This window comes from Carettochelys insculpta, chromosome 24 (genome assembly GCF_033958435.1).
Source record: "Carettochelys insculpta isolate YL-2023 chromosome 24, ASM3395843v1, whole genome shotgun sequence".
NCBI classification, from domain to species: Eukaryota; Metazoa; Chordata; order Testudines; family Carettochelyidae; genus Carettochelys; species Carettochelys insculpta.
In genome coordinates this window covers 20,087,629-20,112,488 of record NC_134160.1, presented here as the reverse complement: position 1 = coordinate 20,112,488, position 24,860 = coordinate 20,087,629, and the positions used below count along the sequence as shown (strand labels likewise).

Here is a 24,860-nt window from a genome sequence, read left to right as displayed (position 1 = left end):
TAGCATGGTAAGCGAAAAAATGGCATAATAAGGGAAAAAACGGAATATGATTATGAGCCACAATTATAAAAGGCCTCATCAACCAATCACTTGTTGCGAGCTTGAGGACAAGGTACCTTAAGGACATTACGCTTGCCATTTGGGGACGCCCGATAGGACAGCTGACCGCAGCTGTCGCCGGTCCAGAGAACAAGATACAGGGACCGTCTGCAATGTCCATAAACTGGATTGCCTAAGTACCTCTATGCTCCGTGAGGACTTGGCTTAGGTAAGACCTCAGCCGGCTAGGGGATCAAGCCCCAGTCGTTAGTAATGGCTCTAAGGAGCAGTAAAATAGGCCTAAATAAATGTAACCTGGAACCAAGATTGCCCTCGGGGACAAAGGAATTAGGGGAACCTCTGGTAGAGGATCCCCACTGTAAAAGCTTGTAACAATCACCAAGTGGTAGGCCTCTTTAGCCCACCTTGGTCCTGGAAATTCTACATCTTTAGCTGTGAGGTTAGCTATAGCATGGTTAGGAAAAATTAAACGGCCGATGTAACCAAGAATGACCTGGAAGGCATTCTCTCTGTTTGTATTGTAAACACCTGTATATCTTTAATTGTTCTTCTCCTGTTCTTATCCTTAATATGAATAAATGTTATAAAAAACAAACAACAAACCTTAAGGTATAATCTCTGGAACTGCAAATCAATACATAATAATAAACAAACACTGGAAATAAATAAATAAAGGCTCTTATGTAAATTAAGTTGTCATGGGATAAGAGGGAAGGTCCTTTCATGGACCGAGAATTGGTTAAAAGACAGGAAACAAAGAGTAGGAATAAATGGTAAATTTTCACAATGGAAGGGGGTAATTAGTGGTGTTCCCCAAGGGTCAGTCCTGGGACCAAATTTGTTCAACTTATTCATCAATGATCTAGAGAAAGGGGTAACCAGTGAGGTGGCAAAGTTTGCAGATGACACCAAATTGTTCAGGATAGTCAAAACCAAAGCAGACTGTGAAGAACTTCAGAAAGATCTCAGCAAACTGAGTGATTGGGCAGCAAAATGGCAAATTAAATTTAATGTGGGTAAGTGTAAGGTAATGCACATTGGGAAAAATAACCCCAATTATATATACAATATGATGGGGGCAAATTTAGCTACAACAGATCAGGAAAGGGATCTTGGAATTATAGTGGATAGTTCTCTGAAAACATCCACGCAGTGTGCGGTGGCAGTCAGTAAAGCAAATAAGATGTTAGGAATAATTAAAAAAGGGATGGAAAATAAGACAAAGAATATCTTACTTCCCCTATATAAAACTATGGTATGCCCACATCTTGAGCACTGTGTGCAGATGTGCTCTCCTCACCTGAAAAAAGATATATTGGCATTAGAAAAGGTTCAGAAAAGGGCAACTAAAATGATTAAGGGTTTGGAACAGGTCCCATATGAGGAGAGGCTAGAGAGACTGGGACTTTTCAGTCTAGAAAAGAGGAGATTGAGGGGAGATATGATAGAGGTATATAAAATCATGAATGGTGTGAAGAAAGTGAATACAGAAAAGTTATTTACTTCTTCCCATAATATAAGAACTAGAGGACACCAAATGAAATTAATGGGTAACAGGTTCAAAACTATAAAAGAAAGTTTTTCTTCACACAGAGCACAGTCAACCTGTGGAACTCCTTACGAGAGGACGCTGTGAAGGCCAGGACTCTAACAAAGTTTGAAAAAGAGCTCGATAAATATTTGGAGGTTAGGTCCATAGATGGCTATTAGCAAGGGGTAAGGTATGGTACCTAGCCTTTTGTTGAAGGCGGGAGATGGATAGCAGGAGACAAATTGCTTGATCATTGTCTTCGGTTCACCTCCTCTGGGGCACCTGGCAATGGCTACTGTCGGCAGACAGGATACTGGGCTAGATGGACCTTTGGTCTGACTCAGTATGGCCGTTCTTATGTATTCCCATCGGATCCCATAACTTCTGGCAACTGGCACCAGTGAATGACTGAGCACTCTGCTGTTATGAAAATAGTGATATTACTCATTTCCTTGTTTATGTGGACATCAATATATGACTTTATGTGGATCTTTTGTAATCTACTGACCCATGTTCCAGCCACAAGCTGACTCTTATGTCTGGCTAGACCTTTGTAAGGGTTAGTGCTCATGCTCTACAGAAGCTAAGTGTTTTGTTAGTATAACAATTAAAATGAAGTAACTCCTGTGGGGTGGGATTAGTGACCTAGTTCCAGTCTTCTCTTTTCACATGGCACACACTCCACTCCGTCAGGTGCCACAGGAGTAGCAGGAGTCTCAACAGGAGGAACTTCATGGTCATCTTTCAATCCTTCTTGTGTACCTGGGAGACTGAAGAGAACATAAGAATAAAAAAATGGCCATACTGGGTCAGACCAAAGGTCTGCAGACAGTGGCCAATACCAAGTGCCCCAGAGGGAATGGACGAAACAGGTATCGATCAAGCAGTCTCTCTCCTGCCATCCATTTCCAACTTCTGACACACAGGGGCCAGAGACACCTTTCCTTACCCGTCCTGGCTCATAGCTATTAATAGACTGAACCTCCATGAATTTGTCTAGTTCTTTTTAAAATCCTGTTATAGTCCTAGCCTTCACAGCCTCCTCTGACAAGGAGTTCCACAGGTTGACTGTGTACTGTGTGAAGAACTTCCTTTTATTTGTTTTAAACCTGCTGCCCATTAATTTCATTTAGTGTCCTCTAGTTTTTATATTATGAAAATAAGTAAATAATTTTCCTTGTTCACTTTCGCCACACCACTCATAATTTTAGATACTTCTATCATATCCCCCTGAGTCTCCTCTTTTCTAAGATGAAGAGTTCTAGGCTCTTTAATCTCTCTGCATATGGGACCTGTTCCAAACCCCTAATCATTTTAGTTCCCCTTTTTTGAACCTTTTCTAATGCCAATATATCTTTCTAGAGATGAGGAGACCACATCTGTACACAGTATTCAAGATGGGACATTCCATGGTTTTATATAAGGGCAATAAAACATTCTCTGTCTTATTCTCTATCCCGTTTTTAATTGTTCCTAACATCCTGTTTGCTTTTTTGACTGCTGCTGCACACTGCATGGATATTTTCAGAGAACTATCCACATTGACTCCAAGATCTCCTTCCTGACGAGTTACAGTATAGTTGGGTTTATTTTTTCCAGTGTGCATTACTTTACATGTATCCACATTAAATTTCATTTGCCATTTTATTGCCCAATCACTCAGTATTTTGAGACCCTTTTGAAGTTCGTCACAATCTGCTTTGGTCTTAACTATCTTGAGCATTTTGGCGTCATCTGCAAACTTTGCCACCTCACAGTTTACCTCTTTCTCCAGATCATTTATGAATAAGTTGAACAGGACTGATCCTAGGATTGACCCTTGTGGAACACCACTAGTTAGCCTTTTCCACTTTGAAAATTTACCATTTATTACTACCCTCTGTTTCCTGCTTTTTTACCAGTTTTCAATCCATGAAAGGGTCTTCCCTCTTATCCTATGAGAACTTAATTTACATAAAAGAGCCTTTGGTGAGGGGAGCTTGTCAAAGACTTTCTGGAAATCCACGTACACTATATCTACTGGAGCCCTTTTATGCATGTTTGTTGACCCCTTCAAAGAACTCTAATAGATTAGCAAGACATGATTTCCCTTTACAGAAACCATGCTGACTTTTGCCCAACGAATTATGCTGTTCTGTGTGCCTGACAATTTTATTTTTGACTATGGAATGTATGTATGACGCTGGCAAGACAGCACAAATAGCAGCAGCAGAAATGCGACAATACAAGCTGGCAGTTTTGGGGCTGTGCAAAACAAGATGGATACAATCAGGACAACTGCATCTAGCAACAGGTGAAACCCTTATTTATTCAGGGCATGAGGAGGATGATGCGCCACACACGGAAGGCGTAGGTATGCTGTTGTCCAAGGATGCAATTGGATCCCTAATTGAGTGGACAGCCGTGTTAGCACGGATCATTAGACAGGTTTTACACCAAGATAAACAAGATTCTGATTATACAGTGCTATGCCCCCACAAATGATGCTGATGAAAATATTAAAACAGGGTTCTATGAGACTCTCCAAAGTATTATTAACAAGAAAGGTAAGAAAGATATATTGATTTTGATGGGTAACTTCAGTGCCAAAATCGGAAGTGACAACACAGGAAAGGAGCAGTACATGGGTACAGGATTTTTAGGAAAAGCCAATGAGAACGGCAACCTCTTCAGTGATGTCTGTGTATTTAACGGATTGGTGATTGGTGGGACTATCTTTCCACACAAAAGAATCCATAAAACAATATGGATTTCACCAGATGGAAAATCAAATTGACCATATCTGTATCAGCAGCACCTTCAGACGTTCTATGCAAGATGTACGTGCAAGAAGAGAGGCGGATGTGGGATCTGACCACCACCTTGTCTTAGCAAAGCTCAGGCTGAAACTGAAAAAGCACCACATGCAAGTAAACAGGCCAGGGCTGAGATATAACACAGAACTCCTGAGAGATCAGATAACAAAATCACAATTCCAGTTAGAACTGTTAAACAGATATACAGTCCTTAGAGATCTAAGATCAGAAGATGTAGCAGTAGAGCAAGTATGGGAAAACTCTAAATCAGCATGGAAAGAAGCTTGCGAGAAAATCCTGCGCAAAATAACAAGACAACATAAAGAATGGATATCACCAGAGACTCTAAGGCAGATAAAGGATAGAAAAGACAAGAAGGCAGTTGTCAACAGCAGCAAGACCAGAGCTATCAAGGCAGAAGTGCTGCGACAGTATGCAGAAGCTAACAAGGAAGTGAAGAAAAGTATAAAGAGGGATAAAAAGAACTTCATGGAAGCACTAGCACAACAAGCCGAGCAAGCCGTAGGCCAGAAGAATCTAAAAGAACTATATAATATCACAAGGAAGTTAGCAGGTGCAAGACAGACAGTAGATCGTCCTGTGAAAGACAGGGATGGGAGAGTCTTGTCAAATTTAGCTGAACAACTTACTCGATGGAAAGAACATTTCAAGGATATCTTAAACCGCCCAGCACCAATAGATCCACCAGACTTACCCTCAGCTCCAATACCACTACCAATAAATACAGACAGACCAACTAAGGAGGAGATGAGGAAGGCCATTTCTCTGCTGAAAAGTGGAAAAGCTCCAGGGCCAGACTGCATTCCCTCAGAAGCAGTGAAGGTGGACCTTGAAACCTCCACAGACATGCTGTACAAACACTTTGGCAGAATATAGGACACTGAGGAAATACCATGAGGCTGGAAACATGGACATATAATTAAAATACCCAAGAAAGGAAGTTTGAATGAATGCAGAAACTGGAGAGGTATCACTCTGCTCTCTATTCCTGGGAAAGTCTTTAACAGGATTCTGTTGGAGAGAATGAAAACAGAGATTGACAGGCTGTTGAGGGATGAACAAGATGGTTTTCGGAGTGAGAGATCATGTGTAGACCAGATAACAACCTTGAGGATCATCACAGAACAGTCATTGGAATGGAACTCCCCACTGTATATAACTTTCATAGACCTTGAACAGGCCTTTGACAGCATAGACAGAAATACACTGTGGAGACTGTTGCAATATCATGGCATTCCTTAGAAGATCATTAATCTCATTCGAGCCAATTACGAACCCTCCACTTGCCAGGTTGTCCATAATAAGAACATAAGAATGGCCATACTGGGTCAGACCAAAGGTCCATCCAGCCCAGCATCCCATCTGCCGACGGTGGCCAATGCCAGGTGCCCCAGAGAAGGAGAACAGAAGACAATGATCAAGTGATTTATCTCCTGCCATCCATCTCCTGCCTTTGTTCTGAAGGCTAGGGCACCAAACTTTATCCCTGGCTAATAGCCATTTATGGACCTACCTGCAAAAATTTATCAAGCTCTTTTTTAAACCCTAATAGAGTCCTGGCCTTCACAGCCTCCTCGGGCAAGGAGTTCCACAGGTTGACTGTGCGCTGTGTGAAGAAAAATTTCCTTTTATTAGTTTTGAACCTACTACCCATCAATTTCATTTGGTGTCCCCTAGTTCTTCTATTATGGGAAAAGGTAAATAATTTTTCTATATTCACTTTCTCCACACCATTCATGATTTTATATACCTCTATCATATCACCCCTCAATCGCCTCTTTTCCAGACTGAAAAGTCCCAGTCTCTCTAGCCTCTCCCCATATGGGACCCGTTCCAAGCCCCTAATCATCTTAGTTGCCCTTTTCTGAACCTTTTCTAATGCCAATATATCTTTTTTGAGGTGAGGAGACCACATCTGCACGCAGTACTCAAGATGTGGGCGTACCATAGTTTTAAATAGGGGAAGTATGATATCTTTTGTCTTATTATCGATCCCTTTTTTAATAATTCCTAACATCCTATTTGCCTTACTAACTGCCGCTGCACACTGCGTGGATGTCTTCAGAGAACTATCCACTATAACTCCAAGATCCCTTTCCTGATCTGTCGTAGCTAAATTTGACCCCATCATGTAGTACGTGTAATTTGGGTTATTTTTTCCAACATGCATTACCTTACACTTACCCACATTAAATTTCATTTGCCATTTTGCTGCCCAATCACTCAGTTTGCTGAGATCTTTTTGTAGTTCTTCACAATCTGTTTTGGTTTTGACTGTCCTGAACAACTTGGTGTCATCTGCAAACTTTGCCACCTCACTGCTTACCTCATTTTCTAGGTCATTGATGAACAAGTTGAACAGGATCGGTCCCAGGACTGACCCCTGGGGAACACCACTAGTTACCCTCCTCCATTGTGAAAATTTACCATTTATTCCCACCCTTTGTTTTCTGTCTTTTAACCAATTCCCGATCCATGAAAGGATCTTTCCTCCTATCCCATGACCACCTAATTTACATAAAAGCCTTTGGTGTGGGACCATGTCAAAGGCTTTCTGGAAATCTAGGTATATTATGTCCACTGGGTGCCCCTTGTCCGCATGTTTATTAACCCCTTCAAAGGATTCTAATAGATTAGTTAGACACGACTTCCCTCTGCAGAAACCATGCTGACTTTTGCCCAACAATTCGTGCTCTTCTACGTGCCTTGCAATTTTATTCTTTACTAGTGTTTCTACTAATTTGCCTGGTACTGATGTTAAACTTATCGGTCTATAATTGCCAGGGTCTCCTCTAGAGCCTTTTTAAAATATTGGCGTTATATTGGCCGTCTTCCAGTCATTTGGTACCAAAGTGGATTTAAAGGATAGGTTACAAACCACCGTTAATAACTCCGCAATTTCACATTTGAGTTCTTTCAGAACCCTTGGGTGAATGCCGTCTGGTCCTGGAGACTTGTTACTATTCAGCTTATCAATTAACTCCAAAACCTCCTCTAATGTCACTTCAATCTGAGTGAGTTCCTCAGATTTGTCACCTAAAAAGGCTGGCTCAAATTTAGGAACCTCTGTAACATCCTCAGCCGTGAAGACTGAAGCAAAGAAATCATTTAATCGCTCCGCAATGGCACTGTCTTCCTTGATCGCTCCTTTTATATCTTTATCGTCCAAGGGCCCCACTGCTTTTTTAGTGGGCTTCCTGCTTCTAATGTATTTAAAAAACATTTTACTATCGTTTTTTGAATTTTTGGCTAGCTGTTCCTCAAAATCTTTTTTGGCTTTTCTTATTACATTATGACACTTAATTTGGGAGTGTTTATGTTCCTTTCTATTTTCCTCACTAGGATTTGACTTCCACTTTTTAAAAGCTGCCCTTTTCTCTCTCACTGCCTTTTTAACATGGCTGTTTAGCCATGGTGGTTCTTTGTTAGGTCTCTTACTGTGTTTTTTTATTTGGGGTATACATTTAAGTTGGGCCTCTAGTATGGTGTCTTTAAACAGTTTCCATGCAGCTTCCAGGGATTTTAGTTTAATTACTCTACCTTTTAGTTTCTGTTTAACTAGCTTCCTCATGTTAGTGTAATTCCCCTTTTTGAAATTAAATGCCAGAGTGTTTGACCGCTGCGGTGTTCTTCCCAACACAGGAATATTAAAAGTTATTATATTGTGGTCACTATTTCCAAGCTGTCCAGTAACAGTTACCTCTTGGACCAGATCCTGCGTTCCAGTCAAGACTAGATCGGGAATTGACTCTCCCCTTGTGGGTTCCTGTACTAGCTGCTCCAAGGAGCAGTCATTTAAGGCATCAAGAAATTTAATCTGTGACTCCCGTCCTGAGGTGACATGCACCCAATCAATATGGGGATAATTGAAATCTCCTATTATTACTGTGTTTTTTATTTTGGTAGCCTCTCTAATCTCCCTTAACATTTCAGCATCACTATCACTGTCCTGGTTAGGGGGTCGGTAATATATTCCTAATGCCATATTCATATTAGAGGAATGAATTGTTATCCATAATGATTCTATGGAACATGTTGATTCCTTTAGGATTTTTGCTTCATTTGATTCTATATTATCCTTCACATATAGTACCACTCCGCCACCCGCACGACCTGTTCTGTCTTTCCGATATAATTTATATCCCGGTATGATAGTGTCCCACTGATTGTCCTTATTCCACCATGTTTCTGAGATGCCTATTATATCAACTTCCTCCTTTGATATGAGGTACTCCAGTTCACCCATCTTATTAGACAGACTCCTAGCATTTGTGTAAAAGCACGTTAAAAAACTACCACTATTTATATGTCCGCCTTTCACAGACGCAGATGGCACTCTGATGGAATTTTTCACTGTCCGAACAAGTGTGAGACAGGGATGTCTACTCTCACCATTCCTTTTCCTTACAGTTATGGACTGGATTATGCTAAAACCAACAAGCGGACACCAGAGAGGTATTCAGTGGACCTTCTCTCATCAATTAGAGGATATCGATTTTGCTGATGACATTGCTCTCCTGGCAGATCGACATGAGCATATGGACAGCAAAGTTGCAGCACTGGATAGCGCTGCCTCAAAGGCAGGCCTGAAAATCATTAGATGTAAAACTAGAACTATGAGGGTCAACCACACTAAACAAGACAACATCACTTTAGGGGGAGAGACCCTCGAAGACGGCAAACAATTTACTTATTTAGGTAGTGTTGTGAATAAAGATGGTAGTACTGACCTAGACATCAAATCCAATATTGGCAAAGCCAGAGCAGCATTTCAAACTCTGTGGCCAGTATGGAGATCACACAACTTCTCTGTTGAAACAAAGCTGAGAATCTTCAATTCAAATGTAAAGTCTGTCCTGCTGTATACCTGTGAATCATGGCACACCACAAAGTCCTCAACACACAAACTGCAGACGTTTTTGAATAGATGCCTGAGCTACATATTACAAATAAGATGGCAAGACAAGGTCATGAATGACCATCCGTGGACAAGAACAGGCCCAGAGCCAGTGGGGATCCAAATAAAAAGGAGAAAATGGGGACGGCTGGGACGTACTTTGAGGAAACCCCCATCCAGCATTGTTTGACATGCCCTAAAATGGAATCCTCAGGGAAATGCAGCCGAGGAAGACCCCTAATAACATGGAGGAGATCTACAGTGACGGAAGCACAAGAACTGGGATATTCATGGGGCCAGACTGAAGCTATTGCCCAAGATAGAACCAGGTGGAGGAGCCTTGTGGATGACCTATGCCCCACTTGGGGTTCACGGGTTTAACTGCTAACTAACATGGTTTCAACTAATTTGCCCAGTGCTGATGTTAGACTTACTGGTCTGTAATTGCTGAGATTGCCTCCAGAGCCCTTTTTAAATATGGGCGTTAGGTTAGCTATCTTCCAGTCATTGGGTACAGAAGCTGATTTAAAGGATAGGTTACAAACCACACTTAACAATTCTGCAGTTTCACATTTGAGTTCTTTCAGAACTCTTGCGTGAATGCCATCAGGTCCTGGTGACTTGTTACTGTTAAGTTTATCTATCAGTCCCTAAACCTCCTCTAACAACAACTCAATACTGGACAATTCCTCAGATTTGTCACCTACAAAGGCTGGCTCAGCTTTGGGAATCTCCCTAACATCCTCAGTCGTGAAGACCAAAGCAAAGTATTCATTAAGTTTTCCTGCAATGACTTTGTCATCTTGGAGCACACCTTTTGTATCTCGAGCATATGGTGGCCCCACTGGTTGTTTAACAGGCTTCCTGCTTCTGATGTACTGGAAAACATTTTGGTATTCCTTTTTGAGTTTTTGGCTAGCGTTCTTCGAACTCCTTTTTGGCTGTTCTTATCACATTTTACATTTAATTTGGCTTGCTCCTTTCTATTTTCCTCACTACGATCTGACTTCCACTTTTTTAAAAGATGCCTTTTTTATCTCTCTCTTCTTTTACATGGTTGTTAATCCACAGTGGCTCTTTGTTGGGTCTTCTACTATGTTTTTTAATTTGGGGTTTTAATTTTAATTTCCATCCTACAGGTGTATACATTTAAATTGGGCCTCTATTATAGTCTCTTTGAAAAGTTTCCATGTAGCTTGCAGGGATTTTACTTTAGTCACTGCACCTTTTAATTTCTGTTTAAATAACCTTCTTATATTTGCATAGTTCCTCTTTCTGAAATTAAATTCCACGGTATTGGACTGCTGAGATATTCTTCCCACCACAGGAATGTTAAATGTTGTTATATTATGGTCACTATTTCCAAGCAGTCCTGTTACAGTTACCTCTTGGACCAGATCCTGCACTCCACTCAGAACTAAACCAAGAATTGCCTCCCTGCCCCCACGCCCCTGGAGGTTCCTGTACTAGCTGCTCCAAGAAGCAATTGTTTAAGGTATCAAGGACTTTTCATCCACCTTTAGAACTGGCCAAATTTGGGCTATTGAAGGGACTCTGGGTCTTAATTAGGACCCCTTTAGTGAATCTTGGATTACCCCTGCTATTCCTGTCTCCACTTTGGCAAGGTAGGGATAGCCAAAGTTAACTTTAAGGCTGAGAGCTGTCAGCAGATAGGTATTAAACCCTTCCTCTAATTTCCTCTAACTTACATATTTGACTCACCAGACACCACAGATCCCTGTGGTCCTGCTGGGCATAACCCTTAGCAGGTGATTCCAAATACATTTTACCCGTTGTTTTTGTACATTGATGTTACCTCTATAATTTACATAATTTTACAACAGAAGAGAAAACTTAATCCTGTGAGCCTATTTAGACACAATTTCTGATCTCTGATATAGGAAGATGTCCAGATCGGAATGCGTCCCCTCCTTATGGATACACTGGTAAAGCTAACAAACCAACAACATTACCCCAGACTGCTATGATGTAAAATGTAACTCTTCTAAGTCCCCATTTAAATTAACAATAAATTCCCCTTTGTATTGTATTCTAGTGTAAGACACTTCCGTATCATTAGTATGCTTACTCAAAATACTGGTTCCAGGAAAAAACCTATTGCACACTACAGCAGAGTCTAAACCTCTCCTAAAAGTAAACTGCGAATCTGTAAAAAACTTGCTGCCTGCTGGACACTGCAAAAAGCCCAGAAACACGTTATATGTTATGATTATGACATGAGGCTACACAATCTCATAGGAGAGGGAAGTGTGTGTTTGTTTTTTATTTTCACAGGTATCTACCAGCCTGTATATAAATGCTGTCAAATGCAGTGTGCATTATCCAACAAAGAGGGACTCTCTAATGCCACACATATTAACCAGACCTATGCAGTGGTCCAGAATTTATAAACTGAGACCCTACCATCTAACACTTTGATACAGATGGCAAGCCAAACCCATTCAGTTGAGACTGTTTTAAAGTTGGTATGTGAAGCACAAGGAAGGCAACAAGCAGAAGATATCCAGAAAGCCATGCCACCTGATCTTAGACGAGCCTGTGGGTGCACAGTTGAAAATATAAAACATTCCTGGACAAAAAATTGATAAGAGAAAAAATTGTAAAAGAACTGATGTTACTGAAAGTACACAGGAAACATGTTGCTTGATGTTTCAAAATGTTCTTAAATGTTGCTTGTTTGTTTGTGTTTGTTTTACTTTGATTCTTATAGACAGGCTCCAGTAATACCTCCAAACTTCACATACCTCCTAAACAGGCATACTACCTCTTCTTGCTATTTTGGTTGCAGACACATGGGCTAAGCAATATGAGCTGCTCCATACTCTCCAGCCGCCCACCTCCTTCAGAATCACTCTGCAAATGGATGAGGCCATTATGCACGTGGCAGAGGTCATATGGCAAATGCTAGCTTCCATTGCCCCTACCAACAAGTGGGCTGATAAGAAATACTTTGTGGCTTCCAAGGATATGGACTTTCTCTTTACCCATTCCCCAACTCAGTTCACTGGTGGTGAATGTGGTCAGACATAGATCCAAGCAGCCTTCCTTTAAGTCAACCCCACATGATAAAAATAACAAAAAAGGTGGGATATTATGGGCTGGAACGTCTACTCCTTGAGCACCCTCATTCTCCAGGAAGTGAACTATATATCCATGTTGGCCGACTACAACTACTTAAATAATTCCAAGCTTCAGCAGTTGGTGCTGCCCTGACCGGAGCAACAGTGTCCCATTCTTCTCAATGTCAGAGAAGGACCATACCATTGCCTGCACAGCACTACAATCCACTATGGATGTGGCCGATACAGTGGCCAGAGTTACCGCTGCTGCAGTAGGGATGTGCTAGACATCCTGGCCACAGTCTTCGAGAGTCTCAAAAGACCTTCAGCAGAAGGTGGAGGACCTTCTTTTTGACAGTGCACACTTATTCACAGACAAAACCAATGAGGTCCTCCACTCCATAAAGGACCCTCACAACACTTTGCGCTTGCTGGGAATATACACTCTCCCCTTCACGTGGGCCCAGTACTCCTCCTACCAAAGACCCAGGGAGCAGTTCCATCAGCAACCACAGCCTTAAGACACCAGACAAAGGCACAGACCCAGCGGTGCAAGTCTCATCACTTGCAGCATTAACAATCTGCTGCATCCTAACCCCAACCCTCTAAGGAGCAGTTTTGAGCATTTAGCCAGGATCCCAAAGATCTTATTCCAGTCATCCTCAATTTCACCACCATCTCCACCCATTTTTCCATCAATGGGCCATCATAACATTGGACAAATGGGTCCTAGAGATCATTTCCTGCCACTATTCCATCCCATTTACTTCAATTCCACCTACCCACTCCCCTACCCTGTCCCTCTTCAGACACCCTTCTCATGAGAATCTGCTCTGCAAGAGGTGCAGAAGAACCTAGGTGCTGTAGAGCCAGTTCTAACAGAGTTCATGGCAGGGGGCTTTATTCCACATACTTCCTAACACAGAAAAAGAACAGACAGTAGAGACCTATTCTTGACCTCAGGAGGCTCAACGTTTATCAATGTTTCAAGATAGTGACTCTCGTGACCCTTATTCCAGCAGTGGACAAGGAAGACTGGCTTTCAGCTCTTGACCTACAAGATACCCACTTTCATATCATGATACACCCAGTGCACAGACACTTCCTGCATTTCATGGCAGGGTCTCACCACTATCAGTATTGAGTCCTCCCATTTGGGCTCTCCACTGCGCCGAGGTTTTTTTCAAAGATTCTAGTACTTGTGGCTGCCCACCTTTGATGTCTCGAGGTTATTATTTTTGTGTACCTGGATGATTTCTTTGCTCCCACAGGCCCTCCGTGGCCCATACTACCACAGCTCTCCTCTTCAGCTTCGGCTTCCACATGAACTAGGAAAAGTCCATGCCTCAGCCCACTCAAACTCTAGAGTTCATAGGGGCCCACATAGACACCATGGCTACTCTTTCCGTCCACAGATTTGAAGCTTGTCATGACCTCACAAAGGTGGTATGAATATCCCCTGCCAGCACAGTGTGTGATTGCCTAAAATCCTAGGGCATATGGCAGCCACTAGTTCACAGTTAAACTTGACAGGCTCCACATGCAATGTCTCCAAGCTTGGCTGGCAAGGTGCTATGGCTCATCCAGGGATACGCTGTCCAAATTTGTGGCCATCCCACTGCGAGTTCCCACCTCCCTACAATAGTCGACAGATCCAAACAACACTTTGGCTGGAATGCCGTTTCATCAACCGCCCCTCCCCATTACCCTTACTACAGATGCATCTCTTATGGGAGGGGAGGCCCATTTGGGATCCCTTACGGTCCAGGGCAAGAGGTCCTTCACAGTACAAGCACTCCACATAAATCTGCTTGAGCTCAGAGCAGTCTGGTACGCTTGACAGCACTTCCTCTGGCACATAGCGCATAAGACAGTCAACATCCTGAGACACACCACCACCTGCAAGTACTATGTCAACCAGCAGGGCAGTGTCAGGTCTTCATCCCTATGTGCAGAAGCTACATACCTCCCCAGGGTTCTGACTGTGACTGTGGACACTCTCAGCCACTCATTCAGCAACTACCATGAATGGGAGATAAACACAGTGGCTCTTAATTACGTGTTTCATCTCTGGGATCAACCTTCCATAGAGCTGTTTGCAACTGGGTCAACAGGAAGTGTCATCAATATTATTCAGAGAAGGTTTGGGGACACCTTCTCCATTGGACGTGACCTTCCGCTACACATTTACCCTTACTTTCAATGATACACAAACTTCTCGTCAAGGTTAGACTAGACCGGGTTCACCTGATACTTTATAGTACCAGTGTAGCTGACACAAGCCTGGTATCCTTACTGTCATGGATCTGTATCCCTTTCCTCTGTGTTGCACCCTTCTTTCTCAGGGCTTTGGTCGCAGCCTGCACCCCGACCCACTCATCTACACGTGTGGCTCTTTCATGGCTTCAGGATGACAAAAACGCATAATCTGAAGGTGTGAGACAACTTTTAGTTAAGAGTAGACAGGAATCCTCTTGCACGTCTTATCTCTGCAACTGGATGAGGTTCTCTCAGTGTCTGGGTGTGAACCATTCTATCATTCTATGCCTCTTCATGCTGTCCCCATTCTCATCCTCCTCGACTATTTGTTGCACCTGTGAGAGTCAGATCTAGCACTCAGTACTGTCAGCTCTGGCGGTGTTCCGCTGCGTGGAGGACAGTGTGTCTTTCCTCACAGCTTTCTCTCTGTTACTATCTCTAAAAGATTCCTGACGGGCCTTCAGAACACTTTTCCATCCATACATTCTCCAGTCCCCATCTGGGACCTCAGCCATGTACTCAAGGGGACACACATCTCAAAGAAACATTGTTACTGCACAAGGCAAATAACTTCTTCTTCCTTTAATCTTCTCTTATAGGTCACGTTTTCTAAAACTTTAATTATTTTAGTTGTTCTTCTCTGAACCATTTCCAATTTCTCCAAATTTTTCCTAAAATGAGGGGCCCAGAACTGGATACAGCACTCCAGCTGAAGCCTAATCAGTGCAAATAAAGCAGAAGAATCACTTCTCATATCTTGCTCACAGTACTTCTGTTAATGTATCCCAGAATCATGTTTGCTTTTTTTGCGATAGCTTCACACTGTTGGCTCATGCTCAGCTTGTGGCCTGCTATTACCCTTATATCCCCTTCTGCAGTACTCCTTCCTAGGAGTCCTTCCCATTTTGTAACTGTGAAACTGATTCTTCCTCCTTAAGTGCAGTACACTCATCCCTCGTTAAATGAGTACTTTACTTATGAGTACTCACTTAAATAAGAGACGTATATACTCAATACACAAGTGAACACCCCCCCGCCCGCCAATACAAAACTTACTCCCTCCCCATGGCTTCAACCCACCATAGTCTGATCCAGCCCCAAACCATGGCAGCCTGATCCTCCCCCTCCAGCCCCACAGCCCCAACCCGTGGCAGCCTGACCCCCCTGTCCCCAGTCCACCACAGCCTGATGCTGACCCCCCACTGGCCCCGCAGCCCCAACCTGCCACTGCCTGACCCCCGCCGCCAGCCCCAAAACCCCGTAGCCTGACCCACCGCCGGACCCGCAGCCCCAAACTGCATCAGCCTTACCCCCTGCTGGCCCCGCAGCCCCAACCCGCCATAGCCTGTCGCCACTGCCAGCCCCACAGCCCCAACCGCCACAGCCTGACCCCCACTTCCCTGCCAGCCTGCACACCCAACCTGCAGCAGCCTTAACCCCCTACCCGTCCCACGGACCCAAACCACCACAGCCTGAACCCCCCCATGGTCCTATGCCACAGACCCAACCCACCACAGCCTGAACCCACCTGCCTGCCCCACGGACCCAACTGACAGCAGCCTTAACCCCGTCGCCTGCCCCACAGACCCAACCTGCCGCAGCTTGAACCTCCTGGCTGCCCCACGGACCAAACCTGCCACAGAATGAACTGGCCCCCGTCTGTCCCACAGACCCAACCAGCCACCAGGTTTTAACCCTCCCTCCCACTCATGGCCCCAAACTGCTTCCCAACCTTTAACCCCCTCTTCCCCTGCAACCCTTTCAAAAGCAGCGCAACATGCTGCCACTCCTTCGCTGATGTAGGAGCACTATGAACCAATCAGAGACTTTTACATGTATTTTAATGGTAATTTAGTGTGCCTCATGAGTTTTTGCATATGAACAGAAACTTGGGAACCAATTGTGCTTGTATAGCGAGGGATGAGTGTATTTTGCATTTATCCTTAACATAAGAACGGCCATACTGGGTCAGACCAAAGGTCCATCTAGCCCGGTATCCTGTCTGCCGATAGTAGCCAATGCCAGGTGCCCCAGAGGAGGTGAACCGAAGACAATGATCAAGCAATTTGTCTCCTGCTATCCATCTCCCGCCTTCAATAAAAGGCTAGGCACTATACCTTACCCCTTGCTAATAGCCATCTATGGACCTAACCTTCAAATATTTATCGAGCTCTTTTTTAAACTCTGTTAGAGTCCTGGCCTTCACAGCATCCTCTGGTAAGGAGTTCCACAGCTTGACTGTGCACTGTGTGAAGAAAAACTTTCTTTTATTAGTTTTGAACCTGCTACCCATTAATTTCATTTGGTGTCCTCTAGTTCTTATATTATGGGAACAAGTAAATAATTTTTCTGTATTCAATTTCTCCACACCATTCATGATTTTATATACCTCTATCATATCTCCCCTCAGTCTCTTCTCTTCTAGACTGAAAAGTCCCTGTCTCTCTAGCCTCTCCTCATATGGGACCTGTTCCAGACCCTTAATCATTTTAGTTGCCCTTTTCTGAACCTTTTCTAATGCCAATATATCTTTTTTCAGGTGAGGAGACCACATCTGCATGCAGTACTCAAGATGTGGGCATACCATAGTTTTATATATTTTTATATATATATGTATGTATGTAAAATATCCTTACTGAATTTCATCCAATTTGTGTCAGACCATTTCTCCAGTTTATCCAGATCTTTTTGAATTCTGACCTTATCCTCTAAAGCACTTGCAACCCCTCCCAACTTGGAATCATATGCAAACTTGATAACTGTACTCTCTATGCCATTACCTTAAATCATTTATGAAGATATTAAACAGAACTGGCCATAAAGTAACCCCTGCAGAAACCCATTTGTTATTAACTTCCTGCCTAAATAAAGACTGAGCTTCTTTAATATCAAAGGGTAAGGCAAATTTTCTAGTTCATGAATCTTTCTTGTAGCATTTTTGTGAAAAAATTTCAAATTATCGACATTCTCTGTTAAGTGATGTCAAAACTGAATCATAGGGCTGCAGGGGACCTCAGGAGGTCATCTAGTCCAGCACCCTGCTTCAAGTAGAATCAATCCCAACTAAGTCATCCCAGCCGGGACTAAAAAAATCTTTAGGGATAGAGAATCCACCACCTCTCTAGGCAACGCATTCCAGTGCTTCACCACCTTCCTGGTGAAGTAATTTTTCCTAATAGCCAACCTACTCCTCTCTTCTGTAACTTCAGACCATTGCTCCTTGTTCTGCTATCTGACACCACTGAGAACAGTTTATCTCCATCCTCTTTAGAGCTCCCCTTCAGGATGTTGAAGGCTGCTATTAAATCAACCATCAGTCTTCTCTTCTGTAAATTAAACAACCCCAAAACCCTCAGCCTCTCCTCATAGGTCATGTGCTCCAGCCCCTTAATAATTTTTCTTGCCCTCCACTGAACCTGCTCCAGCACATGCACATCCTTTTTATACTAGGGGGCCCAAAACTAGACACAATATTCCAGATGTGGCCTCATCAGTGCCAAATAGAGGAGAACAACAACCTCTCTAGATCTGCTTGAAATTCTCCTCCTAATGCACCCCAATATGCCATTAGTCTTCTTGGCTACAAGGGCACACCGTTTACTCATATTCTCATCCACCGTAACCCCTAGGTCCCTTTCCGCTGTACTGCTGCTTAGCCAGTTGGTCCCCAGCCTATAACAATGCTTGGGATTCTTCAGTGCCAAGTGCAGGACTCTGCACTTCTCCTTGTTGAACCGCATCAGAATTCTTTTGGCTCAATCCTCCAATTTATGCAGGTCACTCTGCATCCTATCACTACCCTCCAATGCATCTACCTCTGCCCCAGCTTACTGTCATCAGCAGACTTGCTGAGGGTGCAATCCAGTCCCTCATCCAGGTCATTAGTAAAGATGTTGAACAACACCAGCCCCAGAACCAAGCCTTGGGGCACTCCACTTGAAACTGACCATCATCCAGATATGGAACCACTGACCACTACCCATTGGGCCTGACCGTCAAGCCACCTTTCTATCCATTTTATAATCAGTCGATCTAATCCATACTTCCATAACTTCTGGTCAAGAACGTTGGGGGAGACTGTATCAAAAGCTTTGCTGAAGTCAAGGTATATCACATCCACTGACTTCCCCATGTCCACAGAGCCTGTTACCTCGTCATAGAAGTCAATCAGATTGGTCAGGCACGACTTGCCCTTGGTGAATCCATGCTGACTACTTTTGATCACTTTCCCGTCTTCAGAGTGCTCCAAAATGGATTCTTTGAGGATACCCTCCATTATTTTCCTAGAGATTGAGGTAAGACTCACCGGTCTATAGTTCCCTGGATTGTCCTTCTTTCCTTTTTTAAAGATGGGTACTACATTTGCCTTCTTCCGGTCATCTGGGATCTCTCCCGATCTCCAAGAGTCTTCTAAGATAATAGCCAAAGACTAGACAATGGCATCTGCCAATTCCCTCAGTACCTTTGAGTGCATTAAATCCAGACCCATGGATTTGTGTACATCTAGTTTTTTTTAGGTAGCTCTTCACTTGTTTCTTCCCCAATGATGGCTGCTCTGCACCTTCCCATACTTCACTGTCTAGCACCATAGTGTAGGATCTGTCCTTGTCTGTGAAGACAGGCAAAAAAAGCATTCAGTACTTTAGCTTTTCTTACATCATCTGTCACTAGGTTACCTCCTTCATCCAGTAATGGCCCCACACTGTCTCTGACAACCCTTTCATTGTTAACAAACCTGTAGAAACCCTTCTTGCCACCCTTCACATCCCTTGCCAGCTGCATTTCCAATTGTGCGTTCACTTTCCTGATTACTGCCTGGCATTCTCCAGCCATATATTTATACCCTTCCTTAGTCAACTGTCCACGTTTCCATTAATTATGCACATCCTTTTTGAGTTTAAGCTGACCAAGGATTTCCCTGGTAAGCCAAACTGGTTGCCTACCATATTTGCATTTCTTACTATGTAGCAGGATGGTTTGCTCCCGTGTCTTCAGTAAGACTTATTTAAAATACTGCCAGTTCTCTTGAACGCTTTTCCCCTTCATCTTCTTTTCCCAAGGGATCGTGCTCATCAGTTCTCTCAGGGAGATGAAGCCTGCTCTTTTGAAATCAAGGGTTTGTATACCTTCTTCCTTTTGTCAGGATCCTGAAATCTACCATCTTATGGTTGTTGCAGCCCAGGTTGCCACTCACTTCTGTTTCTCCTACTAGTTCTTCCCTGTTTGGGAGCAGCAGGTCAAGTTGTGCATGGCCCCTGGTCAGTTCCATCAGCACTTGCACCAGGAAGTTATCCCCAACATTCTCCAAAAACTTCTAGATTGTCTGTGTGCTGCTGTATTGGTTTCCCAACAGATGTCTGGATGATTAGTGTCTCCCATGAGAACCAGGATCTGTGATTGGGAAGCATCTCTTAGTTGTCTGAAGAAATCCTCATCTACCTCATCTCCGTGATCTGGCGGTTTATAGCAGACACCAGCTACAACATCACCTGTGTTGTTTCCACCTCTAAGTTTAACCCAAAGACACTCAACTGGTTTTGGTCCCTCCTTATATTGGAGCCCTGGGCAATCATACTGCTCCCTCACATAGAACGCAACTCCTCCTCCTTTTCTCCCGTCTGTCCTACCTAAACAGTTTATAACCTTCCATGACCGTGCTCCAGTTACGTGAATCATCCCACCAAGTCTCTGTTATTCCAAACACCTCATACTTAGTTGACTGTGCCAGGGCCTCTAATTCTTCCTGTTTGTTCCCTAAGCTTCTGGCATTTGTATATAAGCACCTTTGAGAAGTGGCTGATTGGCCCACTTTCTCCTCTTCACCCAGGAAACCTACTTGATTGTTCCCTACTCCTTGCCCACTTACCTCAGAGTTTGTGTCACTGTCCCCCGTTGAACCTAGTTTAAAGCCCTCCTCACTGGGTTTGCAAGCCTGCCCGCAAAGTTACTCTTTCCTCTCTTTGTTAGGTGGAGTCCATCTCTTCCTAGCAATCCTTGTTCACAAAAGAGAATACCGTGGTCGAAGAAGCCAAATCTTTCTCTGTGACACCACTTACACAAACACACATTTACCTCTGCAATTCGACAATCCCTACCCAGACCTCTTCCTTCCACAGGGAGGATGGAGAACACCATTTGTGCTCCATATTCCCTCATCTTTCTTCCTAGGCTTACGTAATCTGCTGTGATCTCGTCAAAGTAGCTCTTGGCTGTATCATTGGTTCCTACATGGAGAAGTAATAAGGGGTAACAGTCTGCAGGTTTGATGATTTTTGGCAGAGACTCTGTAACATTCCGATTCTAGTTCCCGGCAAGCAGCAAACTTACTGGGATTTGAGGTCTGAATGGCAGATGGATTACTCTGTCCCTCTTACGAGGAAGTCCCCGACCACCACCGCCCATCTTCTTCTCTTAGCGGAGTTGGTTGTAGAACCCCCATCCCTAGGACTGCACATCCCATGCCTTACAAAACGTAGGGTCTCCTTCTGATGCATTCCCTGTGAGGCATTAGCCCCAGCTATCTCCTCTGAGAGGCTGAAAGCGGTTACTTAAGTCCACTGGAATTAGAGAGAGACCTGAATTGGTTTTTCCCTCCTGGAAGTAACATGCCTCCAGTTCTCTTCCTTGTTTTGAACAGGCTGCTGTCCTGCAGTATTATATGGTGCCTTCTATCCAGATAATCTTCACCCTCTCCGATGGACCTGAGGGTTGATATTTGCACCTCAAGTCCTCTAACCTTCTCTCCTAAAATGGATACCAGCTTGCACTTGGTACATAGAAAATGCTTTCTATTGTCCAGGAGGAAGACAAAGATGTCTCATGCCATGCAGGTCACAAGAGTAAACTTCTCAGTAGCCATGTCACTGTCCATTTTCTCCCTTTTCAGAGAGTTCCCCTTAGATGTTTCTCGTGTCGCCTTAAAGGGCAGAAGAGAAACAAACCTATAAGAAAGCACCCCACTAACATGAGCACCCAGGCAAACTCCCTGTTCGTTGCTCATAGTGTTCGCTGGGGCTGCCTTCTTATAAGGCTGCTAACTGGTTAGGCCCAGCTCAAAGCCTTTGCCTCCAACCTAACCAGCCCTTGAAGACCCACCTGGAACAAACCACTCCCAATTCACACCTTGCAAACTTGCCAAACTGCCCAACACGCTTTCCAACTGCCCCTCTCTGCAAAACAAATGCTCAGGCACAGACAGATATTCAACCCACCAGCTCACAACGCAGCCCCCCCAAATGACACAGTCACCTGAGCTATTCTTGGATGCTTTCCCAGACACTCCCTGTTAGCGGCTCCTGTTCACTGCACATAACGTCTGATAAAGATCTCACCCATGCTGTACATAGTGGTAATACTACTTCCTTCTCTTACTCATTTTTTTCATACAGCTAAGTAACACCTTAGCCCTATCTACACATTACACATGTGAAGCTAAATTTGACAGATTCTAAAAATAAGGGGTGGGGGACACAAGGCCTGTGGCCCCTCTACCTGCCTGACTTGGAGGCGCCCTGGAGCAGCCCTCAAGCTGTATCCTTGATCCCCAAACTGACCACCCAGGACAGATGGAGTGTCCAGTTGCCTAGGTTCCCTGGCTTGCCCCGCAGCTGGGCTTCAGGGTCTTCCAGCTGGATAGGGGACTTGCCTGTAATAAAAACTGGAAGAGCCAGGATCATGCACTTTCAAAAGTGGGAGGGTCATGGTCAGGGTTACAATACCTCCATTTTTTCCTGAACATGTCCTCCTTTTCAGCCATTAAATGTCTGTCCAGCCAAGTTTTTAAAAAAATCTAAAAATGTCCATGATTTTGTCCTGTAGACCGGGTGCAGCCCCAGGGCTTTTCCTGGCTGGATCTGCATCAGTTCAGCTGCAAGTCCAGCTCCCACAAAACTCACCCAAGGTCACCCAGCCACAGTTCTTCCTCATGGTTCCTCTCCTAAATCTAGTGCAAAGGGAGAAGCAGAGTGGGCAGGAAGTGGAGCAGTGGAAGGAGAAAGGAAAGTCCCCTTCCGCCACACACACTTTTTTTTTTTTTTTAAAAAAGGGAAATAAGATCTGGTGGGGGATGGATTCAGATTGGGAGCTCACCCCCTTCAGCTAGCAGAGTGTTTGCAACCCAGCTGGGACCAGGGCCAGCCTGGGGTGTGGGAGAAACAGCTCCCGGGCAGGCTGCATTGCCATGCACTAGCAAGGGAAACACGCTCTTTGGGGCTGCCAGCAGCCCTGCTGCCGGAATCCTTGCTGGTTGGGGGCAGCTGGGACTGGCCCACAACCCATCCGACTTCCAGAGGGGCTGTGGCACCGCTTGGGACCTTCAAACTCCCACTGGAAGCTGAGGCTGCTGTGGTTTCCCCTGATGGTTCAGTTGGGCTGCACGCAGGAGACTGCAGCAGAGCTCAGAGCTGTGTGTGGGTAACTGTCTGCACCTAATGCAGGGGGGAAAAGGCCTGCCTTGAGCCTTGTGTGGCTTACTATGGGAAAGCAAAAGCTTTTGTACTGCATGAAAAGCAGAAGGCTGGGTGGGGAGTCAGCGGCAACGCATGCAGTCCATTATCTTGGGCTTCCAGATTTGCTAGCCTACCTGTGTCAGCCAGGGGCCAGCCTTTGGTTTTATATCCCCAGCTCCTGCCTGAGGGAGCTATGCCCTCAAAAACTCAGGTTGAGGTGCAGTTATATAGGTTTGTGGCTATAATTCCTCTGCTTGGGGAACTGGTTTGAGTTATGTCAGTAGTGTGTCCATTGGAAGGGTGAGCATGTCTAGCTACTCTCCAGCAAACATAAAAAAGTACAGGTGCTAGCATAGCTTATACCAATTCCTTCAGCTAAATAAACTATCAAAAGAAAAAAGGAGTGCAGTAGCACTTTAAAGACTGACAAAATAATTTATTAGGTGATGAGCTTTCGTGGGACAGACCCACTTTTTCAGATCATAGCCATACCAGAGCAGACTCGATATTTAAGGCACAGAGAATCAAAAGTAGTAATCAAGGTTGACAAATCAGAAAAATATTATCAAGGTGAGCAAATCAGAGAGTAGGGAGGCAGAACGAGGGGGGTCAGGGGATTGCAAGAATTAGATAAAGACAAGTATGCATAAGAGCCCCTTTAATGACCTAGAAAATTCCCATCCCAGTTCAAACCACCTGTTAATGTGTCAAATTTGAATATAAAAGAGAGTTCAGCAGCCTCTCTTTCAAACTGTTGTGAAAATTCCTCTTCAGGAAGAGGCAAACTTTCAAGCCATTAACAGAATGGCCCACTCCATTAAAGTGCTGACTGACAGGTTTGTGAATCAGGAGTGTTTTTATGTCTGTTTTATGTTCATTAATTCTTTGTCTAAGAGAGTTTGATGTCTGTCCAATATACAAAGCATCTGGGCATTGTTGGCACATGATGGCATATATGATGTTAGTAAATAAACTGTGTTTGTAAAAGGGTGTTTGTTTTTATAGGAACTGCTCCTTCAATAGGGCTCCAGTTGGCATGAAACTATCATTAAAAAACCTACCTCTGACTGATAGTACAGTAGTGGAGGCAAAAGTTTTCTTAGCCTTACTCTGCCTTGTGTTCTGCGTGGGCTGATTCCACTGGGGCTGACATAAAGCACCAGCAACACAGTTGACCCTTTGGGGCCCCTCCACAGACTGGCAGCCTGGGTGCAGAACAGTCTTACTTTCCCGCCTCCATTGGTAAGACTGACGAGAAAGCATCTTGTTTTGTACCACTACCCTTCACCTGCACCCATGCAAGCACCCTGCAGGACGCTCAAGTTCAACAGTTTCCAGCGGTAACTCAAGCTCCTTTTTGGACTCATTATTCTTCTAAGAGACAATTACTTTATTCTGCATCACTGGTAAATTCCTCAAAACCACATCAGTCACTGGGCCTTAACAGTGTGTGGCTCACTTTTGGTTACTAAAAATATAACTTGCATTTAGTCCTACTGTAAAAATGTGAATGAACTCCGCTGATCAAGAGAGCTCCATAACTGCGGATTTTACCTATCTTTATAGTGTACTCCATCCCTCTTCCTCTCACCTGCGAACTTCACAAGCAAGGGTTTTCCATCCGTCCCTTAGCCATTGTAAGGCCATCGAGCAGCTGCCCAGAGGTGACAACAGCCAGATGTGAGGGTGCTGAGACAGAAAGATTTTTGTCCCCTGCTAGTAGCTGGGGGGGGGGGGGGGGGGGGTGTCAACCGAGCCAGCGGTTAGCGG

General features: G+C 44.1%; 1 long non-coding RNA gene across 1 annotated transcript; it reads right to left on the bottom strand.

Moving 5' to 3' along the window:
- Positions 1 to 520: 520 nt before the first annotated feature.
- LOC142001229 (uncharacterized) lies at positions 521 to 24,799 on the bottom strand. Its single transcript, XR_012642417.1, has 2 exons — positions 24,682 to 24,799; positions 521 to 2,361 (listed from the first exon to the last, which is right to left on the bottom strand). It is a non-coding gene; the product is annotated as an uncharacterized LOC142001229 (long non-coding RNA).
- Positions 24,800 to 24,860: the final 61 nt, after the last annotated feature.